The 27547-nt window shown below is 40.4% G+C and overlaps 1 protein-coding gene across 3 annotated transcripts in view; it reads left to right on the top strand.

Moving 5' to 3' along the window:
* SLC9A9 (solute carrier family 9 member A9) overlaps positions 1–27547 on the top strand; it is a 214334-nt gene that overhangs the window by 19381 nt on the left and 167406 nt on the right. The window lies entirely within an intron of this gene.

Genomic DNA, 27547 nt, shown 5'->3' with positions numbered 1-27547 from the left:
CTGCATGGCTCTGGGGTGCGGGGTTTTTATCATCACACACACACCCCAAATATTTCAGAAGTTTGGCAAATGCTGGGTGGATGTTTAGTTAGGGTATAGGTGTGTTCTATATTACCTTCTGATCGAAGCTGAATAGAATACACAAATGGGGTCTGCTGATACAAAACAGTATCGAGTTTATAATCTGACTGTTCTTTCTCATCTGAGGCCTATGGACAGATTTAACAACTTGGAAACTTGTAGCTGTGTGCTTCAGCAGAGCAAAACCAAATGTTAATTGGCTTGAATCTGCTGTACAGTGCTGTGGGATTCTGCTGGGTTTGGGAAACGGTTTCTGCAAGGAAAAATGGGGCCAGGTTAAGGGTAACAGAAAAAAAGTCTTCTCTTCGTTACAGAGCTCTCCATAAACTAAGCAAATACCTTTACAAGGATTATCTGCTGCTACACCAACTAAGCTCTTGCTTTCCCAGATAAACATTTTTGTATCAATTCAAAATTAATTCATGTACAAGGAAAGTAGCAATTTTTTTTTTTCTAACTAAGATACTGTTTTCTAAACTGCATGTTCCCACCAAAAGATGCAAAAAACCCCTCCAGGTCCACCTTTCCTCCACACACCACCTGTAAATGGCAAATGTCTAACCTCCACGAAGGGAAGAATAAAAGCTTTGGTTTGGGGACAAACAGAAACTGGTGAGAGGGGGTTGGTGTTTTAAAGATTAACTGAGGAAGAAAAAGGGAAGAATTATACATAGACCATTTACCCTCCTCAGTGATAAAAACCCCAAACATCACCTGTCTTGCTCTAATAATTTCTATTAATTTTTTGAAGCCAGATATTCAGCCTATGACTGGAAATAAAGAAAAAACTAGTAAGCAGACATTCATTTGAATGTAGTTTAAGTTTTGTAAGAGTATAGTTCCTGTGTCGGTATCCTGTTTTGGTTTTTTGGCTGCTTTCACGTCCCATCTTGGAGTGAATGCAGGCATTTTCTTTCAGTCATGAGGCAGTATTGCACCATTTTTGCATTGACTTGAGGAAAGTCAAGAAACAGGCAGGATTTAGCTGAAAAATCAAGTTAAGTCTTTCCAGAGATCTCCAAAGGCGGCAACCTAACACTGAGCCCCAGAAGGAAAAGAATTGGTGTGTTTAGTTGTTAATGCGCTGCTCAGTGGCCCAGGGCAGTAGCTTTAATTCTTTGGTCAGTCCAAATCTAAAATAATTCTGTTGCAGTTTGTGAATTTGCAAACTGCAACTCACAGCTACAGTTGCAAGAGGAAGTTCCTGCTCATCACTTTTGTTTAAAGATATTTGGTGACTCCAAAATGGGTTAGTATAGTATGAGTTTAGAGAAGCTTGAAAATACACATCTGCTCTGGTATCTGGGTATAGGAATTTTGCAAAGAGAGTAAAAAAGGGAAGAAGATTTCTCACAGCTATAACTCCCAGCGAGTCCTAAAAGTTATAAAGTAGTAAAAAAAGCCTGTAATTTGCATGACTTGTCAACCTACGGATAAAAAGCTGAGTTAAATCAAGACACTGATATAAAATAGTGTTTCCTAGACCACTAACACCCACACAGAGCTGAAAGCTCTTCCAAGAGTACTTTGATGCATTCAAGTATGTCTTGCTGCAAGTTAAGTCAGAGTTTGTAGCTATTTCACAATAAACATCTGACATTGTTTACTGCAGCAGAGTTGATCATGCAGAAAACACAGTTTTTCTTCTCATAAACAGATGTGGTGAACAGCAGGGTGTAATTATTTGTCTCTTCCAGAAGAACCCCTCAGCATACTAAGGATATTGAAAGAATTGTATTATAGGAAACACCAAAGGTGTGGGAATGCAGAAGCAAAGAACCTGGAATACCAGGAAACTCATGTAAAATCAAAAGGATGTTTAATTTGGTATTTGATATCCAGTAGGTTCTCCAGGAATCCAGCAAAAATGTTTATCCACACGCTCTTCTTAAAAACACACGAATTACATTTGTTGCAAAATAGGCAAACCACTCAAGTTCAGATATTTTCCAAGAAGAAACCCTACACTGGAAGGAAGAGTTTGTTTGGGGGTTTTTGTTTGGTTTTGGGGTTTTTTTACAAAGTTTCTTTCCAGTTGCCTTAGAAGTTGAAGTTTTTACTTCAGGAAGGAATACTTTTGGATAGATCTGTTAATGTCTTCCTTCCCAATCTTCATGGATCCTTTAAGAATTGACACCCAATGTGGTCTCCAAAGACTGCCGTCCCCTATTTCTCTGGCTACAAACCACCCACGCACCTGTGCAACCCAGCTTCCTTGGCATCATTTGGAAGTCTCAAGTTTGCAAGACTACTCGCACAGTCTATGTTAACTTCCAGGGAAAATGTCTTTACAGAGCTGGTGAAATGGAAAACATGCATTCCTTCTGGCCCTGTATCCTGACAGACCACTGCCATTCTTAGGAGTACGTAGTTCCCAGAACAATTAAAGACTACAGCGGAGTTGAAAGCAGAAGAAGGAGGTATACTGACTCTGCTGTAGTTGTTCTTTTTCCATACAATGGATACTCTTGCACACTGCATGAGAAAGCTTCATACAAAGCATATGACTGAGGAAGATATCTCTACTTCAGCCGATGCTATGCGTTGCTTCAGGCCATACATAACTGTATAGCTTTGCTAGGTAATGAGCCATGCTGCGCTTCCTTCTGAATCAAGCTGGGCAATGACATGAGCTCTGTCATGTACACAGGAATTTGTGAATTGGTTGCAGTGTGCGTTGAGCTGCTTCAGGGTGAAAGGTGTAACAGAAATTTGAAAGAGAGAAGGAAAATCCTATTCTACTTCAGTAGCATTGAGCTGCCTGCAATCTGCAGTCTCCCCAAACTGACCAATTTACTGTTAGACAGATAAAATGCTGATCAGCCTTTGGAAGTGTACAGGCAGTAGTTCATTGGTGTGCTTGACGTAGGGCAGAAAGGGAGAGTGTGACACAGATCTCCTACCTGTTACCTTGAAAATTTCATAATACACCAACTGAGAGGATGCTTTGTTCACTCACTCACCACCATCGTACATAACCCTCTTCTGAGCTAGTTGATCAAATAGGACGCTTGCACCTGATAAAACTTTTATGGAGCACAACTGCTATTAGGCTGAAATGTTTCGTAAACACACCAGCTTTCATGGTGGCTCTAGGATATATGCTACGCTCAGTGGAGACAGAATCTACAAAAGCTGGTCTGATCAGATAGTCAGGTTCTGCACAGTGATAGATAGATATTTAAATATTTTCTTCAGCTCCTGGTTGTTTCCGAGTATTAAGATGACCATGAACCATCTAAGGTGTTTCTCTTGTCTTGGTTCTCCTCTGAATACTTTCTGTCTGAGAAGAACTCCATTACGTTTGACTCTGTACTCCATACATTTAACTACATTGATAAACGGCAGCAAGTTCAGTGGGTGGCCAAGATGGACAGGAGCTGGGACATTTACTATGTAAGAAACTGGAGAAACTGAGCTTGTTTAGCCTAGAGAAGAGAGGCTTTAAGGGGAGGTTATTAGGAAGACAAAGCCAGGCTCTTCACAGCAGAGCACGGTGGGAGGAAAAATTGACAGATATAAATCATAATTTAAGAAAGGTCTGACTTGATAAAAGCAAAAACTTTCTCACCATGAGGACACTCAAGCATTGGAACAGGTTGTCCAGAAGATGCTAGGCAACCTCCATCCTTGGAGGTTTTCAAGACATAAGTGGCTAAAGCCCTGAGCACTTTGGTCTGATCTCATAGCTGACCCTGCTTTGAGTAGGAATTTGAACTAGACATGTCCTGTGTTCCCTTCCAACCTAAGTTAGTCTACAGTTCTGTGATGCTATAAATAACATACATTACAGCAGAACATATTCTGCACCTAGTCCATTCCATTCAACCATTTTGTACTTTCAACTTTTCTACCACTTTTTCTTTTGATTCTTTTGATATCTTGGTCCCCATCATTCCATACCCAACATTTAGCTTCCCAGGATTTTTTTCTTCCTCCTTTTTTTTAAATATGGAGTCTGCAATTAAGAAGTCTTACTGAAGAAAAATTACTAGGATCGTTTCACTTCCTGCTGCAGCAAGGACTTTATGCATGAAGATGGCTCTTAAAATGCTAAGTACCCTCTGTTCCCAGCCAGCTCCATACCTTAAAAAGGAAAAACCACTTTCATTTCTGTAATACACTCAGTGGGCATTTGCTTGCTCTTTGCACCATCACCTCTCCCCAGCTAACCACCCTCTCTCTGAAGCTCAGCAGCAACTAAAATTAAAATGTTAAAAGACCACAACCTCCACTCCTTTTTGACCTCTCCTTTATTGGGAGCATGGGTGCTTTTATCTGTTATGTGATATTGATGTGCAAGTAGAAAATTTTGAGCACGATGATGTCACTGGTAAAAAAAACCAAAACCAACTTGATCTGTAAAAAGACAATGACTAATAGTGAAACTGCAACAAGAATGTAAGGTCATATATAGGCACACCGATTGGCCTGGATACTGCACCACCAATGCCTTTTTGTAGCCCGCTTAGGTTGCATGAGAGGATTGCTATTACTCTGACTGAAAATGACAAACAAAATACTTTTTTGAATTGTTCACCTTCCTTTCACCCATACTTACAACCCACTCAGCGGTGAAAATAAGGAAAGACTAATTTTGCTGAGGAACAGGGATTATTTTCAGAGTTCTGTTTGCCTATCTGATTCAATCCAAGTGAGACCACACATGAAAACATTAGGTGTGTTCCCTGAGAATGATCTTCATTTCTTTGATTTGGGGAGGGGAGGAGTGTGTGTTTATGCAATCTCCATGGAACGTAAGTATCATAAAACGAAATTAGGAAAGCGGCAGAAGCTATCTGATGTTGTTCAGTCCTCTTGCAAATCACATCATCTAGTTTATGCAGTTGCCCTCCATTGTTCGTCGGGATTTGCATACAACTGATTCCAGTTTCTCTCCCTTCAAACAATGTTCTGAGTGAGATTGCTCTTCAGCCCTCTTCTGTCACAGTCAATGAATAATTGAGGGTGGAGCTGACCTCGGGTGCAATCCCCTGATGAAAAACAAGGCTAACTTCACAAGTTTGAGCAGGTTACTCTGAGCTTTGTCTGGTCAAGTTTTGAATGCACCTTGGTATCCGTGTCTGAGGAATAGCATTAGTAACCAAGTGCCAGTGAGATTTCAAACCAGTGTTCATTACTTTTTGAACCCAGCAGGAGGGTGGGTGGGTTTTCTACACACAAGTTCTTCCTTGGTGAGCAACTTAATTTATCTTTTAAGTTTTAAGATTTAAGCTTTCAGTAATCATCCTATCAGTGCTATCTTATCTGGCCCACCCAGAAATCCACAATTTATGCTACAGCATGACATCATTACCTGTCTAACCTGACTGCTACATAGACGTCCTCATCTAGTATTCAAATACCTTGTAATTTTGGCTTGATTTCTAGGAAGCAGAATATTGCTCTCACTTTAGGTTTGGAAAAATGCACTTGCTGATAAGTTAAGGGATGTGACTGTTAGGAGACAACTCCGCAGCCCCTTGCCCTGCCCGTCGCCAGGCTGTGGCACGCCACTTGCTGTGTGACTGGGAGCATCTCAACAGCAGTGTTTTGCCATCACCATTCAGGTGGCTGAAAAATTCATGTACCATGGAAGAGAGAACAGCCTCGGTGAGGCCAGCATCGGAGCGCCCTGCCAGGGCCGGGTGCCGTACAGAGGTGGCTGGGTGATTCGGGATCTGGTTCCCTGGCCAAAGCACGATCCCATTCTGGCACCTTCCCTCTGCTGCAGCCAGAGGGAACGTTTGTGTCTGAGCCAGAATCAGGCCTTCAGCACCAGGGCCTCACCCATGGTCCTGTTCAGGCTGAACGGTGCCATGTCACTGCTCAACTTTGCGGGGTGTTTGCGGGGCTGTGTGTGAGCTCTTTTCTCTGTTAACGATAGTCACGGGCATTTCTTTCCATATGCATCAGAGAGGAGGAGGAAAAACACGCCTTAACTACTTAAAATACAAATAGACAATAACAGAAACAGCAAACAGAAGTATTTAACGATAGCATCCAGTGCTGCAGTGAGAAAACAAGAAAATAACGCACACTTCGTGCAGGGCAGGGCCGGGCCGCCCGGGCAGTGTTTGCTCACAAGTCTCACAGCAGCGCACCGGGCTCGCGGGGCGGGGCGGCGGGGCGGCAGGGCTCGGCAGCGGCCAGCAGGTGGCGGCCGCGCTCCGCCTGTGCCGGCCAGGCCCCGCTCCGCGCCCCGCCGGGAGGGTGCGGGGGCGGAGAGCGGCTGCCGGACGCGCCGTTCTGCCGGGGGCGGCCCGCAGGGAGCGCGGGGTCGGCCGCCCCCTGCTCCCGCCGCGGGTCGCCGCGCCCCTGTGGCGGGGGGCCGGTTCCCAGGGCCGGGAGGAGCCCCGGGAAGCGCCTGGCAGCGCCGCCTGAGCGCCCCCGCGTCCCGGGGGGCAGGCAGCAGGATGCGGGAGAGGCCCGGGCTGGCCTCCCAACCCGGCTTTCCCCGGCGCTCCCCGAGCTCCTGTACGCGGCTGAGCGGGGAAAGCGGGTCGGAGAAATGCCAAGCTGGTCTAAAGGCAGATTCTGTGTTAGTTTTTAGACGATCGAAGGAAAATGTTAAGGAGGGAAAGAAAATCTCATTTTATCTCAAACAAAACTTTTTTTCAAGTGCCTGGTTTCTGTTGAGAGCTCTTCTCCAGGCTGGTGGCACCTATGCACATGGTGGGCCTGTCTGGGGCAGCGCGCCCGTTCCAGAGGAGAAGCGCCCGTGCCAGCTTTCCCGCTCACTGCCTGACGGGAACAGCTCCCAAAGCCTGCGGGAGCCAGGACACTCGCTTCTCTTTTCTCCAAGTTTGAGCATGGGTTGTAAGGCTGTACTACAAGCTACCAACAAGCATCACCCTTGACACGTCACTCCTCCAACGCTGACCTACCCAAGGGTTCTGAATAACACAGCCATGAAACAATAGCCAGGAACTGCTATTAGAAAACTAGAGATGTCATGGATAGGAGGGGCTCATCTAGCTAAAACTGCTGTCCATGATGCCTAAATGTCAGGTCGTTAATAATCACCCCGATTTTAAAATGTTTTCACTTAGTTTTTTTCACTTTTTTTTAAGCATGGACTTAGTTACGGGAATCACGACACAATGATTTTAAGGACGTGCTAACAAAATTCCATTAGTTACGGGAACACTTGCAGCACTGGAAGCAAGTCAGAAGCCTGAACTAGTTGCTACAGTGCCCTTCTAGTAAAGGGAACAGGCTGCAAAACCCATTACAGTTGCAACCTCTTGCTGGCAAATTGCAGCCTCATTAGTAATCTTGGCAAGATGACGGGGGTTTTACATTACTGATCCTCTTGTTAGCCCCTCAAGTGTGTGACTGAAGCGCTCTTTCGGGAGCAGTTTGTGGAAGTGAATGTTGTAAATATATTTCCTTTATAGGCAAACAGATGCTCTGTGTCTTTGGGGCTATCAAACCGGCGCATTCACGAACACACAACTCGCTTAAAAATAAAGCAGAAGAGAAGGTAGTACTTAAATCTGCCAAAAATTAAGAGGTAATGATAATTGTAAGCACATAAATCTTGTCATATTTTCCCAGTGGGCCGGGACACATAAAGTAACTTCCTCTTCCTGCAAAACTGTCTCTTTGGTGGTGTGGATGTTCTATATGCATCTTATATACAACAAGAATTACTTTTATATTTTTTTAAATGAAAGAATAGATTAACCTATCAATGACATACTGAGCTGCAATGCATTAACATTACAGGGCAATACCGGTTATTATCAGACAGGTAGTAGGTGGTCCTGTTCATGTACTCCACTAATAAAAGAATTTTATATAATTAGGAATTGTCTGCCATAAGTGTCCACAAGTGCTCTTTCGTGTGTCCTTCACACCCCAGCCTGGATGGAAGTATGTGTGGTGCATGTGCTGAAGTATTATTACCTCTTAACTGTGTCTAGGAGCTAAGCTGGCAGCAAGACTTTTCCCCTGCTGGTGGAGTGATTGAGCAAGGATTAAAAAAAAAAAAAAAAAAAAAAAAAAAAAAAAGAATAACATAGCCAGGATAACAAACCTGTTATTTGTGCTATTAGAGTGGTAAGGAGAGTGTCATCAACTGGTGATCAAAGCTTGTGGTGAAGGAAGGGTACCTTTGGTTTCAGTGTTTACTCTGAGAACAGGTGCCTGTTAGTAAAATCTTTAGTGCTTAAATACATGTCTATGCATGTTAGGGTCTGGCCAGGAGAAAACACAGCCTAATAGAACACCAGGCAATAGTCACCTAAGGTTCATAAGCTATTCAGACTTCATTCCTTCAGAGTATTCACCCTCATTCTCTGGGTGAATTGTCAGTTCATAGGCTTTCAGTGCACGGGAGAGACAAGCAACCATTAGGTTGTAAAGGTGAAAACGTTCAATGTAACGTAAGGACAAATTCCATTTTTTCTCACAGATTATTTAAACCAGGCTGTTCTTTCCTTAGGTTGACCTGGGAAAGCTGTGGAGAATCCAGCCAGGCTGCTTCCACATCAGTAGAGCACATTGGAAGCAGTTTTAACACATTTCCCAGTAATTGCCCAATAAAGCTTTATGAAGGACAAACAATTCCACAAAGCTTCTTGGATAATATTACCCCTGATTAAAGAGCCTCAGAAAGGGCTTCTCCGCTGAGGAGAAAAAAAATGCCACACCATGTGTCACAGCAGCCTCCAAACTATCAAGCTGCAACAAGGTCTTTTACCATCTCATACCAACACACTCCTCATACCTGTTCCTCTGCTGCCTTCTCCTCATCACACCTCATCCAGGACCTGCTCTCTCTTCTCTTTCTTCTTCATCTCTCTCCTTCTTCCTCGGCTGCCCAACCCCTTCACAGAACCAGCCACAGCTGCACCCTGTCTACATCAGCCAACCCACCGCCCCTGAAGACAGCCCACAGCTGTATATTATCAATGATAATCAACACAGCTTCATTCCTCTACAATTCCCCCTTTTTTTTTTCTTTTTAACATTTCATACCTCATGTTTTTACCAATCACCACAAACATTTTACAAGCAAAGTTTTCATACAGTCCTTTATAATCCCTTTAACAACCATGAGGTTAGCTTGTCACAGGCTATAAACGAGGCATCTATAGCTGCACTGTTCAGAACTATTTCTCCTCTATGTTCTTCATCTGTTCATTAGGTACTGGCCTCTGGGTGGCTTCTGCTTTGAAAGAATTAATTATTCAAACGCTGCCTATGTATCTCTTTTCAACAACAACTAAGCCCAGTGTGTCACAAGGACCAAAACCTTTGGTAACAGCCAGGACAGATGGCTGAAGCCAGGCAACACATTTCAGAGGTGTGCCACACCTCTGTGTTATCAAATCTGGTTTTATTGGCAAACCTTATTATCTTTGATACTTTAATTAAAATGCCACACTTGGGGATGTTCTTGTTGTTCAAAAACCTCACATTCAATTATTTTTAATGCCTCATTATGAAGAAAAACTGGAAAACATGATCCAACTGCAAACTCAAAGCTCAACAATCCAAAGAATACAAACTACATCATTTAATAAAAATCTTGTCTGAGGACTTATTATTTATCTTTTGGTGTTTTTGTAACATGTTGGGGATGGAAGCACTGCTGTGTTATTCAGCCAATATCCCTGCTTGAATGCTCTCTTCTTTCCATAGTGATACCATGTAAGCCCTGGTCTCAAGGGAATGTGGAACAGTGCAGTGCCAAGATGCTGTGCTGAGATACTTGTGCCTTCATACTTCCTTTTCTGCAGGGCTTTCTGCCTCTAAAAAGTCGTCTGAGTTACTTTCCTCTCTTTCTCTCACTTCTTTGATCTAGTTGACCATTATAGTCTAACCGATTCTTAATTTCCGTTTGCTAGGCCGTTTTGAAAGCCTCGTGCATGAATTCCAGTTGATAAAATTGCCATTGGGATGCCCTTTCTCTTCCTTTAGCATTGATCGTCATCACTCATGAACAGATGCTGGGGAGGCAGATGATCTTTCAAATGTAGCAAGGAAGACTAGGAGGAGAGTGCCTGGAGGCAGAATCCACCATTTAGAAGCATGTAGTCACACAGGGTGGTGTTAGCTTGCTTCGGGTAGGGAGGGGAGTGAGAACTGAACATCAAAGTGCAATGGAAATGTAAAATCCTTAGTGCCCTGATTCCTCCTTTCATCTGTGCTTTTTCTCCTGGCAAGGTGTTGCAGGCAGTTCTGCTTTCTATGCCACTGAACATATTCAAGTGTCAGTGAATGTAAATGGAGCTCCTAGATCTGTGTTTTATCCTTTAGAAGTTCTAACGCTCACTAAAATTAATTTGAGATTGAAAATATTTTCAATCATCAAAAGCAGGTACAAACAGTCTTTCTAGGACAAACTAGGCTCAGGTATTCTTCAGGCTCAAGCTGCTCAGGCTGGGGAAGAGCAGGAAAACCGGGAACAATCCAACCTAGGGGACTTCTTAGGCCAGGTCAAAGTCATGTGCTGCATGGTAGCGATAGATTGGCTTCTGGGCCAGAAGCTTTGGTGCAAAATCCTGCCTGTCCTTTTGATGCTGTGTCTCATCCCGACTGCAGTCAGCTGAAGTATTTGAAGAAGACGTGGCAAACAAAATGTACCAAATTTATACTTAGTGCAGCTGCCTTTCTGGGTTTGTACCCAGAATGACGCTCAGGCAACGCTTTGCAAAGTAAAAGGCTGCTGGAAGAGAGTGATACCCACTTTTGTAGTTAGGTGCCCCAGAAAACACAATTTGCTTCAAATAAGACTTGAACTCGGTAAATGACTGAGTGCTGCCGGGGCGGGCAGTGGGCAGCAGAGGGTGGCACAGCCCAGCTCACAGGTGGCTCCGCAGCTCCCGGCACCCTGTGCCTCAGCTGGCATCTGGCATCCCTTTCCTATCTTGAGGCTTCCTCCTCTATCATGTGGGATCAAGATTTATTCCCTGATCTCTTGTTGCTAGTGCTATTGCGTAACTGCAGACAGCTCTGCTGCACTCTTCTGTCTGTCTCTAATGTTCTGTTTGGTTTTTACTGTATGTTCAGTTACTAGAAAAAACATTGTCATCATTATTTCTTTATACAGCCCAAACATCTGGTGGCTTCAGTAGGTGTTTGGTGAGTGTGAGTAATTCTGTAATGTCTCTAACCCTTTCAATGCTCCAAAACATAGGCCAGGAATTATTTTACAGGAGAAATCGCTATGAAAAAAAGAAGGCTGCGTGCATGTGTATGAAAAACTGAAATATAAGACAAAAAGTATAATATGTAGTTAACATAACATGAACTCCAAACTGAAGGAAGAAGAGGTCCTAAGGCCAATTTTTAAAGTTTTGTCAAGAAATTCCAGAAATACTTACTAACTTCATTGCTTGGAGCGATACCAACAGGCAGCCTAAAGCAATTAATGTTCACTTCTTTCTGACGCACATTTTACTTTTGTGAGTAGTATCAAAAAATTTCCCCATGTGTAGAGGCCTGACCTGATTCAAGAAAGACTTCTCTGATGAGATATGAACAGTATCTCACAAACTGTGGTCAACCTATGGTACAAACCACTACTGGCAAGCATTTTGAGTAATCAACTGTCCATAAGAGATGAAAAAAAAAAAAAAAAAAATTTCTGCAATTTACAGCTTACAGTGAATTCTAAATAGATACTCTGTAAAACTGTGTCTGTGGTGGGCAGGATGCCAGGTGCCACCAAAGCCACCCTGTCACTGCCCTCCGCAGCTGGACACGGGAGAGAAAATGCAATGATGGGCTGGTGGGTCGATATCAGGACAGGGAGCGATCACCCACCCATCACCCTCATGGGCAAAACAGGCTCAGCTTGGGGAAGTTAGTTTAATTTATTACCAACCAAATCAGAGTAGGATAATGAGAAACACAAACTCAAATCTTAAAAACAGCTTCTCCCCACCCCTCCCTTTTTCTCAGGCTTAACTTTACTCCCAATTTCTCTCCCCTCTCCCCTGCAGTGGTGCAGGGAGATGGGGAATTGGGGTTGCTGTCAGTCCATCACACGTTGTTTCTGCCACTCCTTCCCCCTCAGGAGGAGGCTCCTCACACTCTTCCCCTGCTCCAGCGTGGGGTCCCTCCCACAGGAGACAGTCCTCCATTAACTTCTCCAATGTGAGTCCTTCCCATGGGCTGCAGTTCCTCACAAAGTGCCCCAGCATGGGTCCCTGCCATGGGATGCCGTCCTTCAGGAACAGACTGCTCCAGCCTGGGCCCCCTGTGCGGCCACAAGTCACACCAGCAAACCTGCTCCTGCCTGGGCTTCTCTCTCCATGGGGCCGCAGGTCCTGCCAGGACCCTGCTCCAGTATGGGCTGCCCATGGAGTCACAGCTTCCTTTGGGCATCCCCCTGCTCCAGCATGGGGTCCTCTGTGGCCTGCAGGTGGATATTGCTCCACGGTTAACCCCCATGGGCTGAGGGCACAGCCTGCCTCACCATGGTCTTCACCATGGGCTGCAGGGGAATCTCTGCTCTGGTGCCTGGAGCCCCTCCTGCCTCCTTCTGCCCTGACCTCGGGGTCTGCAGAGCTGTTTCTCCCTTGTATTCTCACGTCTCTCTCTGGCTGCCGTTGTGCAGGCTTTTTTCGCCTTTCTTAAATACGTTGTCCCAGGGGCACCACCCACCATCACTGATGGGCTTGGGCTTGGGCTTGGGCTTGGGCTTGGGCTTGGGCTTGGGCTTGGGCTTGGGCTTGGGCTTGGGCTTGGGCTTGGCCAGCAGCGGGTCCGTCTTGGAGCCAGCTGGCATTGGCACCATCAAACACAGGGGAAGTTATAAAAATTTGGCTAGAGCTGCTATATAATATCAAACCCAAAATTTACCATAGTTCATAGTAGGCAATTCTCAGTGATATAATATCAATTAATTTATATCAGTGTCCTGCTAAGAAGAGAATGTTCTCCCGTCCTGCTCATTTAGGAATATAATCTTTCTCTGATCTTTGAAGTGATGAAATGAAGGAGTAGATCATAGAGGCACAGAAATTAGAGCAAGAAAGGAGCTATTAGACCATACAGCTCATTATTCCATCCCTAAAAGGCTACTCTGTAGTGCATTCTTGGGTACTTTGTCCCATAAAAACCTGGGAGCATGGAAATAATGAAGGAGCAATTCTAGTGTGCAGAAATGTCAGTCCTTTTCTGTCTGCTTTGATCCAGCTATAGGATGAAGCAAAGCAGTAATTGCTGCCATTATAGAGAACAAATCTATTTGCATTTCTACAGTGCTTCAGCTCTAGCTGTGAATGTCTAATCAGTTCTATTGCTGGAAAAATATTTTCCAGCCTCTTGTCAAATCTGTGTCTGATTGCAGTGCATTACTACATAGCCACTTAACTCCATCCATATCCTGGCCCACATCAGTAGTGGGCTGTGGTGAGAATTTTTGAAGACAATGCTGGTGTGTATGAAATGTAGTATAGCAGTGTCAGTGGTTCAGTAAGTATTCTTTCACCTCTAATAGAATACTGCCCAGCATAACGTGCAAGGGTAACTGTGCTTCTATAAGAACTGTAGAACTTGGAACAATGCACGTATAAAGACCCCATTGCACATTTTTGCAGGAATTTGCCCCAATGTCCTTACTAGCTTTAGCCATAATAATTACATTGCATACTTTCCACCCAGACTTTCCCTACAGTTTTGATTGTAGGCTTTATTTCTCATTCCCTGTTCTACACGCTCTATTGGAGTAATAAACGCTGTTATAAGACTGCTACATTATGATGCAAACATAACTGACACACATTTACAAATTCATCCTGAATCTGAGTAAGTTGCACCTGCTTTTCTACCAAATGCTATGTCATTCTGCCTTCACAAACCTGGACATTTAAGGTCAGTTTAAGCTTAGAATGCAGTTTTGGGTTTGACACAGCCTCTTCGTTTCCATCACCCAGCACAAATGTGTTGTAACCTGGCCAGGTTAAAGATCCCTATAGGAAAAGGAGGTGGCTGGAACAGCACAGAACTGGCAGGCTGCTTGTGTGAGCCATGGACATACTAGAAGTGAGGACAGATCATTCATTATTTCTAAGTCTCAGCTCTGCTTGCTCCTTGACAGCCCTTGGTTCAACTGAAGGAGCTCTAATATACCATGTAAAGGGAAGAAGTCGTTCAACCAGTTGTCATAGACTTGGTGAAAAACAACAAAACTAAAAAGTGTAACTTGCAATGAAATAATCAGTTCTTACAGGGGAAGCTGATTTTACTTTCCTCCTTTTTACTATCAGTTAATTTATGTTAGCAAACACTGTATCTTCTAAAGCATTGTATCACATGGATTTGGTTTACTGATAGTCAAATGTTTATACGATTCATCTGGCAGAATTGTTCATGCTTAGCAAAGAAAAGGGGACTCTTCTCCAAGCTCTTAAAATACTCAAAGATCAATAAAATATACAAAACATGTTCAGGGTGGTGTCAGGGGCCAACAGTCATGCTCAGTGAGTAACAATGTAAGTCCAGTTACTCATGCAGTTACTCCACGTTTCACTTGACCAATGAACATCATTGTGAATTAATATTCTCATATTCCTGGAAAGGGATAAGGCAGAAGTCTACAGATCACTCTGGCACGGTCCATATCTGACAAAAACCAACATGCCCTCTGAATAGCTAGTATATCCTTGGTAGCATGGACGGGAGGTTTGCATTTGCATTGTCATTCATTACCCTGAACTTGTCAATTGCAGTAGAGGATTAGGGAGTGACTTCTCTAATCCCATCCTTCACACTCTCCACAAAGAGCAGTTGCCTAACCTGCCTAATGCTTTTGGTTATTGTTAGTCTTTGCCCCAAGGGATTGTCTGGGAAAAGGCTGGAGCAAGTTAATTTGAAGTCCTCTTGAGGCTGAAGGTAGACATTTTTGGCAACCAATCTGGCAGAAGTTTTTGGGACCTTCCTTCAGGCCAGTGACTGGCATAAACCACTCCCTGAGGAGCAGGGACTGGAATGGACAGTGAATGCAGAAACACAAGTCATCTTATTTCCATCTAGTTGCCCAGTATTCACTCTTCTCCCATTCCCAGTGCTCCTCCAGTATGGTAGCTAACTGAGCTGTCTTTAGGCATTTTATGGCATCAGAGAGAAAAAGCCCAAATCTTCAGCACAATATTGTCATTATCATAATTAGCCATAATTAAAGAACTGTCTTAACAGATGCATATTCGATACATTTTGATATAAAAAATAACAAAACTACAATGAAGAAACAGCTGTGTTCTATGAAACAGAACCAACATTACTGTTTGAAGGATCTGATTAAAATATTTGTGTACCTACTGAACAATGTAAACTGTATGATACAGTAACATAATGAGGTTGGGGATGATAGAACTCTCATAACGCTAAGACTCATAACTGCAGAGTCAGCTTCTTTATAAGACACCGAAGCTTATCAATTTTTTTATTATTACAACTTCAGAAGCCACAAACCTGTTAAATAAGAGTGTTTTAAAGTAGAAGTACAGTAGCAAAATAGTGGGCTTCTTTGGGACTCTGCTGCTATATTTACTGTATTAAAAGAACATTTCTATCCAGCACACCAATTAAGTATAGCAGTATAAGCAGAAGATAACATGTTTGCCACAAGTTGAATCAGAATTTTTAGCTCATGTCCTCCTCACTCACTCTGAATCATATCGGGATGGATACTTTCACCCTGAGAAATTATTTACTGACCTAGAAGGTTCCTGTTTCTGAAAGTTTATCACACTAGTTTCGTGTCACATTAGATCTATCTGTATGCCTGTCATTCAGTTAATTTTTTACATTTTTTTCCAAGAAAAAAAACCTCACAGTTTTCACTTGACCAATGAACATCATTATGCTTTAATACTCTTATACCCCTGGAAACAGGAGCTAGCCTGGACAAAAAAAATCTTGTAATTTCCTCTATTCTTGTTTCCTATAGCAAGGATACTGCTTAAAAAAAAAATGCCAAACAATGTTAAAAGTTGGGTGGCTTTCTTTTCCTGTCTACACACTTAAAGAGATTCTCAGACTTTCAGAGGTCTAATTTTTGGATTTAAATTACTAAGGAAGAAAATCTGGTACAAGAATGAATCACATCCCAAGAGGTAACCATAACTAAGAAATATGAAACTCGGGGCTGATATTCTTTAAGGTCCCTTATTTCGATGGGAGGTTGAACCAAGCCTGAGTAGATACTGGAAAACACTTAAAGCCTTAGCAAAGTCCTTATCTGTCCTAAACCCTTTCAACTGCTTCATCAAACAATATATCTTGCATTTCTAAACTGCACTATAAATTAAATGTCCAGCTTGATAATCTCCACTTATGGTATGGGTATAAATTTCTGTTTTCATTGTTCTTGAGCACTTGTATCACTATTAGATTGAGCTAATACAATAAAAATGCTAAAATGGTTTCAAACATGTTTCTCTGTAGTTCATTTCATGCCCCATTTTACAGCAGGTTATTCTCTAATCTAATTTACATTATTCTGAAATCACAAACTGAACGTAATTATCTTTTAATGGTAATACAAGCTCATTTAAAGGGAACATAAGGTGCTCCAGTAAAAACTTACTGTAACGGGTCCTTGCAAATAAGATCGTGGGGTTTATGCATTTTGATGGGAAATATTACATGAAAATATTTTCATTTTTTATCTCTAAAATATAATACTTACACTGTATTTAAAAGTAATTTAAATTAATATTCTAAAAATATTACTGTTTCCGAATCTTGGGGGAGGGGGTTCATTCTGAAATTCAGAGAATATCTGAATTACTAATGAATTAGTTCAGCATGAATACTAACCAGAAGCACGAGTCTGTTTTCCACATAGACTGTTAGCAGGCTAGTACCTAGCTATGGTTTTGTACTTGGAGAAGAAGTTCAAAACGTTATTGGCTCTCACTTTCTTCACACAAAATACTTTTCTTCTGAATTTCTGCTGAATCAAACTTTTTTTTTTTTTTTTTTTCATTTTAACCATTCAGGTTGCCATGGTTTAACGCCAGCCAGCAACTAAGCCCCACACAGCTGCTCGCTCACTCCTCTCGCGGTGTGATGGGGAAGAGAATCAGAAGAGTAAAAGTGAGAAAACTTGTGGGCTGAGACAAAGACAGTCCAATAGCTAAAGCAAAAGCCTCACACCCAAGCAAAGCAAACCAAGGAATTCACTCACCACTTCCCATTGGCAGGCAGGTGCTCAGCCATTGCCAGGGAAGCAGGGCTCCATCATGTATAACTGACTTGGGATGACAAATGCCATAACTCCAAACATTCTTCCCTTTCCTTCTTCTTCCCCCATTTCATACACTAAGCATGACATCCTATGGTCCGGAATATCCCTGTGGTCAGCTGGGGTCAGCTGTCCCAGCTGTGTCCCCTCCCAATTTCCTATGCCCCTCCAGCCTTCTTGCTGGCAGGACCCGAGAAGTTAAGAAGTCCTTGACTTAATGTAAACACTATTTAGCAACAATTAAAAACATAAGTGTGTTATCAACATTATTCTCATAATACATCCAAAACACACAGCATCGTCCCAGCTAGTAAGAAGAAAATTAACTCTGTCCCAGCCAAACCAGGATACAGGTCCATGAGGCTGGACAACTTTCCCTAGACAGGTCTTTGATACTAACATTCTCAACCGTCCTGAAATCTATTTCTGAAAGTAGAATTTTGCTGTTACATGGAGTTCTGAAGAAAACTCATATAAAAGTTTTTTTGACACAGGGAATGTTCTTGAGGTTGAAAAGACAAAATGATCCTCGGTTATCCCTCTGTCAATATAATAATGAGGTGATGCTCAATGATATTAAAGGTCAGCACTTTTGAAGATTCAAAGGTGAAAAAAACAGATACAAACTTTTGTTCTTGGTCTGTAGCTAATCTGCGATACTTAATGCTATCAGATGTTGTTAAAGCCATGGATTTAGCAGAGTCTCTAACAAAGTCAGACATTTATATTGATAATGAGATGGGATTAGGGGTTTTCATATTTCAGAATACAAAGCACCCACTTAGCTGAGAGCTAGAAAGGAGCTTCTTTTGTAGAAGACAATTTAATAATTGGCTGTAACAGGTTGGTTTGAACTTACAAAACTCTTGAATGTTTTCACCAGACTAAATTTTTCAGCATATTGATATCTCATAGGTAAAGAAGGAACCTTGCAAGTTATGATTGCTACAATAATTATAATGATTGAAATAACTCATTGGTGAACTGAATTCATTGCTGACTGAACCAATTAGTCAATCAATTATTGAATCTAATTTACCTGACACCCTGACTGACTTCATGTTTTAGTTCAGTATGTGACAACAGTTGTGTAATCCAGGAACTCAGAATTGTTGGCATTTAGTTCCGATGTTTTTAATTCCTATAGGTAATACTGTCAGTCTTATTTTCCCTCTGTAAACTAGGCATTTTCAGTCCTTCTCTTTTCATATGGAAGTCTCTTAGTGGTGCTAATATTTTACTTAGACTTCCACCACCTTCTGTACAATGGTGATTTAGGCATTTCTAAAATAATTTACCATTATTTTATCTGGAAAATCTTATGTCTCTGTCTGATTTTTTTAGATTTTAATTTTACTGCCATAAGGATATCTGTCTCAAAATATGTGTGTAAGATTGTCAATTATTCATTATCTATTGGAGGTTCTCCCAATTAAGAATACTGAGTAAAGTAAGTCTTGATGCAATGTTTAAATCTTTGTGGTACAATAAAATATTCAGGGGAACTAAGATTTGGGCACAGTAGAGCTGACTGTGTTTCATGGCTCATTTGCCCAAGTAATTATGAGATTTTAGTCATCACTCAAAGATCAAGTGTAGCTTTTTCTTTGCAAAAAGGTTCAAGGTTTTATATATATACTGCATAATGGCTCTGATTTAAGCAGAGCTTGCGAATGCAGGGATCCTGAAGCTGTGTTATACTCATTAGAGGAATATTAAACATGCATTAAATGATATTGTGTGGTTGTGAATTGGTTTGTATGCCTTTGGTGCAAAATGTAAAACTGTGGTACAGTAAGGGCTATTTAAAAGTCAGTCTGAAAAAAGATGTTTGCTTTAAAAAAAACCAAACATGAAATGCCATTTATTGACAGTTTCCAGCTACATTTGGTGACCTTAACTAAATATTCAGCTCACGTAGGTCTACATCTTACTCCCTTTTTTTCCACTCACTTTCTTTTGCTACATTGTTAGCATTACTTAGCAAAATCTACAATTGCACCTTGACATTTTGAACCTGGGCAAAATGTTTTTTTTCCATTTTAAAGGAAAGCATCTTTATACCTCAATAGATATTTTCTATGGTCAAATGTACTACAGAAGACTAACCAAACTATAATTCATGCTGACAGGTAGCAATTCTTTACTTTCTTGAGCACAACTCCATAGGAGGTTGTTTTTAAGTAAGCAAAGGCTCAGACGTTCAGGCTTTCCAACCACTCAGGCATTCTGCATAGTCTCTTTCAAACCAGTCCTAAAGGAATCAAACACAAATGTGGCTGGTCTTTCCTAAAGCCGAAGGACTTGGCTTCCTGGGGCATGTCAGCCTTGCAGGTGGGTAGAGATACAGCAAAGGGCGCAGAGACAGCAAACACAGCAACCTCTGAGCTTGCTTTCAGTGATGCAGAGTTGGCAGGTGAGCACAGGCCCCTGCTACCACCTCGCATACAGGCACCTTGCTGACACCCGTGACTGGGTGTGTTTCTATGTGTTTCAATTGATCTTCCCCAGTTTCAGCGTAAGGACAGGCTCTTGCTTAGGTCCTGTACCGAGAAAGATGGGTTGTAGAACCTAAGATAAATATTTTGAAGCCTGTGTCAGCTCTTTTTCTGTTACCAGTGACCCACAAATTGACTGATATAGAAACCTGGGCTGGATATTTTTTTTTTTTTTTTTCATCCACATTCAGTATGTTTGCTTGATTGTTTAAATAACTTTGAACCACCATTACTTTCCCAAAAGTCCAATACCACAGGAATACCTAAAGACCTAAGCTACCTGCAGTACCGTGGTTACTGAAATGCAGCCTCTCTTACTCATACCCACATGTATCTTATCTCTGAGGTTCAAGGTGTGTTCCTCCCTGTTAGCTCTCCCATCAAAACTTCTGATTTAAGAAGCAAACAGAAAATAATCTGTGGCTACTAAAAAATCTTGGTGGTAGATCTCTTCCATTGGTCACTGGGAAATGCTAAGAAAAAGCACTTCTTTCATCACCTAATGTCCTGCCAGGAGCACAGCTGTGCTTACTTGGAACTGTTGTCAGATCTATAGGTGCTAAAGCTAAGCGTATAGTTCTTATACTCAGCTGTTGAACAGTCGCTGTGCCTCAGGTAACTAGGGTATGCAGTAGATTTGTAAAGTCAGTTTCTTTTCTGTTCTTCCAGTTATTTCTATAGCCAAAGGGGTTTTCTTCTTTTGCGATTTATACAGGATAACTTAAGGTAAATTTATTATTGGTTTATTGTTACCTGAGACACTTCACTGAGGTTTTCCTTTTGCTTTGATTAGTTAGCAAATGATTTATTAAAGAAAAACCCATAATAATCCCCTTTCTAGTGATTTAAAAGATGACAAAAAGAAGACTATAACATTACATAGAGCACTTTGAAATAATGAATTACTGTAGCCAAAACATTTGATGTACAGCATTCCACTGTATACAAAAAGTTACAGGAATATATTAGCATGGTAGAAATACAAAGATCAGAATAAAGGAATGAGTATTTCATTTTCAGCTGTACTATTTATGTTTTACAGCACACATTTTAAATTCTAGTGACTTTTACTGTTGTGATACTGATCACTCAATCACTGTGTTACTTCATACACATGCAAGAATAAAATAATCTACTTTTCCTATTGTTGGACTATTAATATTGCTATTCCTTGTGAAAAGAAAGAAAAGCTACTCAGGTTTTTTTCATCTTTTGCTTGCGCGATTACGATCTGTAGCTATGTTCAACTGGCTCCAGGCTACAAGATAATCATGTCTAGATAGAGTAAGATTCTTCAGGGAGTTAGAATATGAGATGGAAAATTCTCTGCAGATTAGAAAACATATTTGGCAAGAAAGATTTAAATTACAAGTCTTGTTCATGCTACATAGCGTAACTGCACAAACACTTTAAATCTGGAATCATGCTTTTTAAACCTTTAACACAATAAAGACCCTTAGCAGTGTGATTCAGCAGTGGTTATGCAATGAATAGCAAAGCTGAAGAAAATACGACTGCTGATAAAATCATCAGGCAGATGGGGCTGTCTGTATTGAAGATATAGTATGTGTATTGTGCACAGCATTTAGCAGTTTCTGTTGCATTCTAATTATGTCCCCTACAGCTTTAAATTGAGTCAATTTTTTAGAACTGATAGGTTTTCCCAATAGCTTGCATGTAAGGATGCAGTTACTTATCAAAGAAGCAGCATCTTATAAACCAACCTGCCAATATGTATTTATTGCCATAATTTTTTCAGTTTGCTCTGATGCAGAGGGATAGGTGCTGTGATGACAGTTTCTGCAAGCCAAAGATTTGGCTAGGATTTTTGAGGAAGCAAAGCTCAGCAGTATTTTTCCCCCCAAACCCCCCATTCGGTCATATTTTTTACCATGAGAGATTTGTAGGATTTATTTCAAGTTGTATTTGTCTCATCTCACATGTACCTAGGCTACTTTATGCAAAGGTAGCCTGCTTGTCATTGTCATCTTGCCCCTCCTTTGTTCACTGTTCACGTGTATACAGCCCCTCTCAACAGTTCCCTTGGACACCATGTTGTCTTACATTCTCAGAAATGCTGGTACCTTGGATTAGTTTTTTACCAGCTGTATTTAGGTACAGTACATGCCCTTTGTTATGTGTTTAGATGTCAGGTATGCTGCTTACTGACACGTTTCTTATATGGCCTTTCTCATCCACCTATATGGCTAAAACCCTTGCCAGGCTTTCACCTTTCCTGTCCTGGTGACTCCAGTATCTTTCTCCTACACAGATGTGGTCTGATTCCATTTACAGCTATTCATAATACTTCTGTTAACATCATTCTCCCAGTCCCTCTCCCTCAACATCTTTCTTTGCATCTTTCCTCCAGCCTCCCCATTCTATTCTGCATCAGACATAGCCTGCTTGTTTCAAAACTACAAATTATCTTTCTCCTGCTAGCAGTATACTGGTTGGAAGCTTTATTATTTAGAACTTTCTGACAAGAGATTCCCCAAAAACCCCAAAGCAATTTCACTATCTCTTTTTTGATTCCTTCTTAAAACCAGCTGTTGACAAAGGAAACTCTTGCAAAAAAATAAGCTTTGGTTGAGTTGCATCTAAAGCTTTTCCCCAAGCTTTTATATAGTTTCTTGTGTAGTAATTACTTATTAAAGTCCTTAGGAGAGGGCTCATTTTTCCCTCTGCATTTGAACAGCAGGTAGCTCAAGAATGTCCCAATCCCAGAGTAGCTTTCCTAGAGAGGAGCTTTATAAATAAATTTACTAGAAACTTGCAGCATTACCCAGCCAGACAACGTGCTTTCCAAACTCCTTTTCTCAATGCATGGCAATAAAAGGTTAGTAGCAGCAGAACTATGGTAGTAAAAAACCTGGACAATTTACATATGGAGACTCTTCCTTTTTTTTTCACACAGGCAAGCTTTAATTCAGTCCAGCTTCAAAATTGTGAGGACAACCCACTGCTGAGAATCATTAAAGCCTTGCAGAGTTTTTGTTCTGGTTGCTCAGTGTGTTATTTATTTTGATTTTTTGTCAGTCTAAAGTTTATTTTGCATCGTTGTACTGAGATTTTATGTGTCTAATTGGAAATTATGGTAGTTAAGGCTGTTTCCCAGAAGATTAATCTTACTTCGGCAAATCAAATATTTATATAGTGTCTCTTCTGCTGTGTAATGACATTGTATGTAACATTTTTTAGAGATGAGGCACTTTGGAAGTGCCAGACTTGCATAATCTGGAGAATTCTTAATTCCCCTGTGTTTCATTACATTACTGTTTTTTTCTTTTCCTGTTGAAGTGGCAAAATACTCGCTCTAGCTCCATGAGCTCCTCCCCACATTTTCAAAAATAATAAATTTGGGTGTAGAAAATGTCAGCTCTTCTGCAGCAAAGCTAATCTGAATTCTATTCTTCTGTTGTATTACTTCATTTATGTTCCAAATCCATGACCATATCAGTTATTCACAAATATTATTTGTAGCACTGAACCACCACCAAGTCCAACTGAGAAGTCTTCCGTGACTGTTTTTTACTGATCAATTTACTTGCCGCCTCTTTCTAAATAATGTTTCTGATCACAGAAATAAATTGCTGGATTTGCATATTTATTCATAACAGTAAGAAGCTGATAAGGAGACGGGACAAACCCAAGTCAGCTCTTTGCTCTGGACTGATTGTATGTAGCTCCTTGAACAGTCGTATGTTCCTAGATGCAAAAAAAAGACATGGTTTGGGACACTGCCACCTAGCACAACACACAGCTTCAAGTTACCTATGCAAAGCTAGAGGAACACAGGGGAAAAGAATTAGACTTCAAAGTGTAGGCTCTAGCTCAGATTCCCATCACCCAGGATGAGGTGGATACCTCATCACTCTTTCAGATTCATGAACGTCCCAGCAGTTTAATGAATAACTGCTAATGATGAGCAAGGTGGAGCAGCTCCTAGGCATTGGGAACCTAGATGTCTCTTATCTAGGAAGGATGAAGGGGAACGAGGTGAAGCAGGTTTTGAATCTGAGGCTCTCCTGTCTTGCTCTAATAGAGTTGAGTGAAAGGCGACTGCAAAGTGGAACCACCTCTTTTTCATTCAGCTTCGGGTTTTGTGAGGGCCAGGTCTCAGCATCTCTCTAACAGACCTCACTGGCCAGAGAGGTCATTCCCTAGTTTGTGAATCCCGAAGGATCTTTAAACAATCAGTACATGCATTACATGGTGCTGGACAAGCCCCCCCAGAAAGACCTGTTAGGATGTAAGAGGCTTTATGGATGAAAATTAAGTGTGGTAAGGCTTCTAAAGAACCAGCTCTAAGGATTCAGATTTTCAACATAAGAAGAAGTCTCCTATCTAAGTCCTTTCATAGATCTGTGCCTCATTCTTTTTGTTCCACAAAATACTACTTGCTACTTCATTTTGGGTAAACAGAAGAACTCTATCTCAAGTGGCTAATACAGTATTCTCAATGATGCACTTTGCAGTATAAACACAAAATCCATATATATATATAAAGTAGCAATTATTTTATGAAGTTTATTATCAGAGAAGTATCACATAGAACACAGAGATAAAGTTTAAGGGGCAACCACTTTCCCAAAGATCTTACAATGTAGATTAAAAGGAAGATTTAAAAAAGTATATGAAATAAAATTAATTTATGGTGTTTTAAAGTTAAGATTTTCAAAGCCACATTGGAAATTAGGGTTACACTGATTTGTAACTCAGCTTCTATTTCCTATATGCAGCCTTGAAGATCTCAGTTCTGATATTCTAGAAGAATAAAAAATAAACTTTAGCATTCTAGATTAGTAAAAAAAAGTAAAAAAAAATCGTTTCACAATCAGAAAGATGGAAGTACCATCCTATAAACAGATTCAGAGCTCCTAATGTTAATTTGATTTGTGTCAGTAGCCTGCTCTGTGTCAACAGGGAGCGCTGGCTTGGGAGTGCATTCTAGTGGGACAGGAACATTCTGGAGGAAAATCAGAGTCACTGACACTTTGACTTATTTACAGCTTTTTAACAGATATTTTAATATATTTTTAACACATATATTAAATGGATTGTCAAAGATGAATACAGCAGTCAGATTTGCTGAAACTTGCTGGGTATAAACTTGCTAAAAATAACCTAGATATATCAAATGAAATGACAGCAGCTCTAAAAATCAGTAAGACTATTTTTTTCAAATCTAGTTTATAATAGTAATAGGGGTATCAGTGCAGGGTGTTTCCTTGAGATTAATGTTCTGCTGTCACTGAGGTATGCTTTCCCCACTAGATTCCCATTAAGAGCACTTGTGTTGAGCAGTACTGGATGATGTTTAATAACACTATTGTCAGGAGCTCAGGTATCCTGCTGCAATCCAACTTTTCAATATGTAGTAGAAAAGTTGCACTACATCATCAATTAGTACTCTAAAAAAAGTTTTTATTAAAATTTCTTATAGATAAATTGCTTTATTGTCTAAATTTGACTAGATATTAGACTGTGTCACCTAAATAATCTCTGTCACTGAAGAAAATGATAAAGCCAGAGTGACATTTTTGAAGGATAAAAAATTACAGGCTGGAATACTAGAGTCTATCTCAAGTTCACCAGTCTGCATTTTAAAATGCAGAGTAGCTCCTGTGATTTGGAATTGGGTCTCTCTTAGAGAATCTATTCACACTATTGTGTGAAACTGAGAACATTATCTGATATGTATGGGATAACAAAAGCAACTTCATTTAAAAGGTAAATTTAAAAAATACTAAACACATGACAGAGCTTGTGTATATCTAGAGAAATTCAATAAGTTAAATTCCCATTTTTTTAGTGGATTGTGAGTGTATCCTGTATTACAATGAATTTAATTTTTTTTTTTTTTTCCTGAGAGAAAACTCTCAGCTGGTATAAACTGCTATGGTTCTGTTAATTTTACAAACATCAGAGAACTTACTCCAGTTCAGAACTGCCCTTTGGTTTCCAGTTTTCAAAACAGCCTCTAGATTAACTTTTCATGTAGTTTGGGGAAGATGATAAGAAACCAAATTTTGAGATTACTTCTGTTTTCAAGTTATTGTAAAGTTATTTAAAGTGAAGGAGGGTTTGCATTTTGTATGGCTGTGTCTAGTAAGAAATCATTGATAAATGATGATTAATGATCTCTTTAATCTATTAACTTCATTTAAAATACACAGCTTTTAAAGAAAAGATAAACCAGTGTGTTTAAAATATTAATTTACAATAGGAAATTATTTCTGTACATGTTTTTGTATGTATTAGATGGAGGAGGTACAAGTACAGATCCTCATAGTTTATTTAAGCTTGCAGTTTCTCACATAATCAAAATCTACGTTTGCACTTATATGGGTTTATGTTTGAAAAATTGGACCTTTGCCCTTTTAGCATTACCAAAAAGTATTAAGTAGTGCATGAATTTAAAAAAACCCACTACATAATATTCTGAGTTTGCTGTTCTCTTTTCTCTGCTGGATCTTAATCTCAGTGATTAAATCAGCACCACTGTTTAGTCCAACCTTCAGTTTTATTTCCCTTTTCAGTGCAGCCAAGAATTGGATGGTATGTGAACTAAGACCAGGTTCTGTAAGTCTTCTACTGTACTACTAAACTTTATGGCAAACTTAGACCACCTATGTCAATGAAAGACCTGAATCCAATTCTGTCTAGTTCATCTGCAACTTTGTACATACATACTGAAATATACTGAATATATTTAGTAATGTATAAGAAACAGTGCTAAAGACCAGGACGATGTCTATGCCGGGTATTTAAAGAATTAACATGACTAAATTTGCCAGATAGTCAAAACTTGATTTTACATAATATTTTTAAATATTTTTAACTGAGTCAGAAGAGTATCTCTGGTCAAAACCGTAAGCAGGTTTGGGCACTGATTTCTAAAAGGCATGCATATATTCACTTCCATTACACTCAACTTTGGAGACAATTGCGAATCAGGATAGCAGCAGCACAGCAGCAGTTTTTGAATGACTCACTCCTTAAAGCAGGTGTGCGTGTGCTGGGGATAAAAAGACTAACTTAACTGCAGGGTCTTGAATCATTATTCTTTGGGAATAGAGAGAAAGTGAGCTCAGCAATCAAGGAGACCCACAGCTGGATGAATTATTTTAGAACAATTGGTGGCTAACTGTTTGCTAGGCAGCTTATGTAAATACATACACAGATATTTAGGATCATTGGAAAATTCTGTGGTGACCTATCTGCTTCCCTCTTAATGTAATAAGGTTACTATACTTCAGAAAATCTACAGCTTGGTAAAATATGTGAAAACAATTTGTAATTAACTCTCAGGCTGTTTGTTTAGTAGCATTTTATCTGTCACTCAGATCTTCTGTACTTATGTGACTTCAGAAACATCTTCAGAGTATAGCTGAGGGCAAAATGTAGTGAAGTATGTGAATGGATGTAGCTCTGTTTAAATGATTTTTCTTAATTCTGTAGTTAAAAGAGCACAGTTCTTAATTTGTGTTTATGAAAAATGTATTGAATGCAATTGGGTTTTTTATAAACCAGATTGAAAATGTTCAAAAAATTAAAAAAATAAACTACAGGTTCTGACAACAAGTGAATTCCTTTTTTCAAGATATTTCAAGATTCTTTTTAGATTACACATCTCATATAGCATTACCTAGTTACATCTCAGATAGCATTACCTAGTTATATAAACCAATGTTAACCTTCCCTGTGAAACTAGAGAGGTAGTGAATTTTGAAGTGTGACACTGTTGCCTCACTGC

Source organism: Falco naumanni, chromosome 13 (genome assembly GCF_017639655.2).
Source record: "Falco naumanni isolate bFalNau1 chromosome 13, bFalNau1.pat, whole genome shotgun sequence".
Lineage (NCBI taxonomy): Eukaryota > Metazoa > Chordata > Aves > Falconiformes > Falconidae > Falco > Falco naumanni.
The sequence above is the reverse complement of the archived record's forward strand: the minus strand, read 5'-3'. Positions and strand labels throughout refer to the sequence as shown.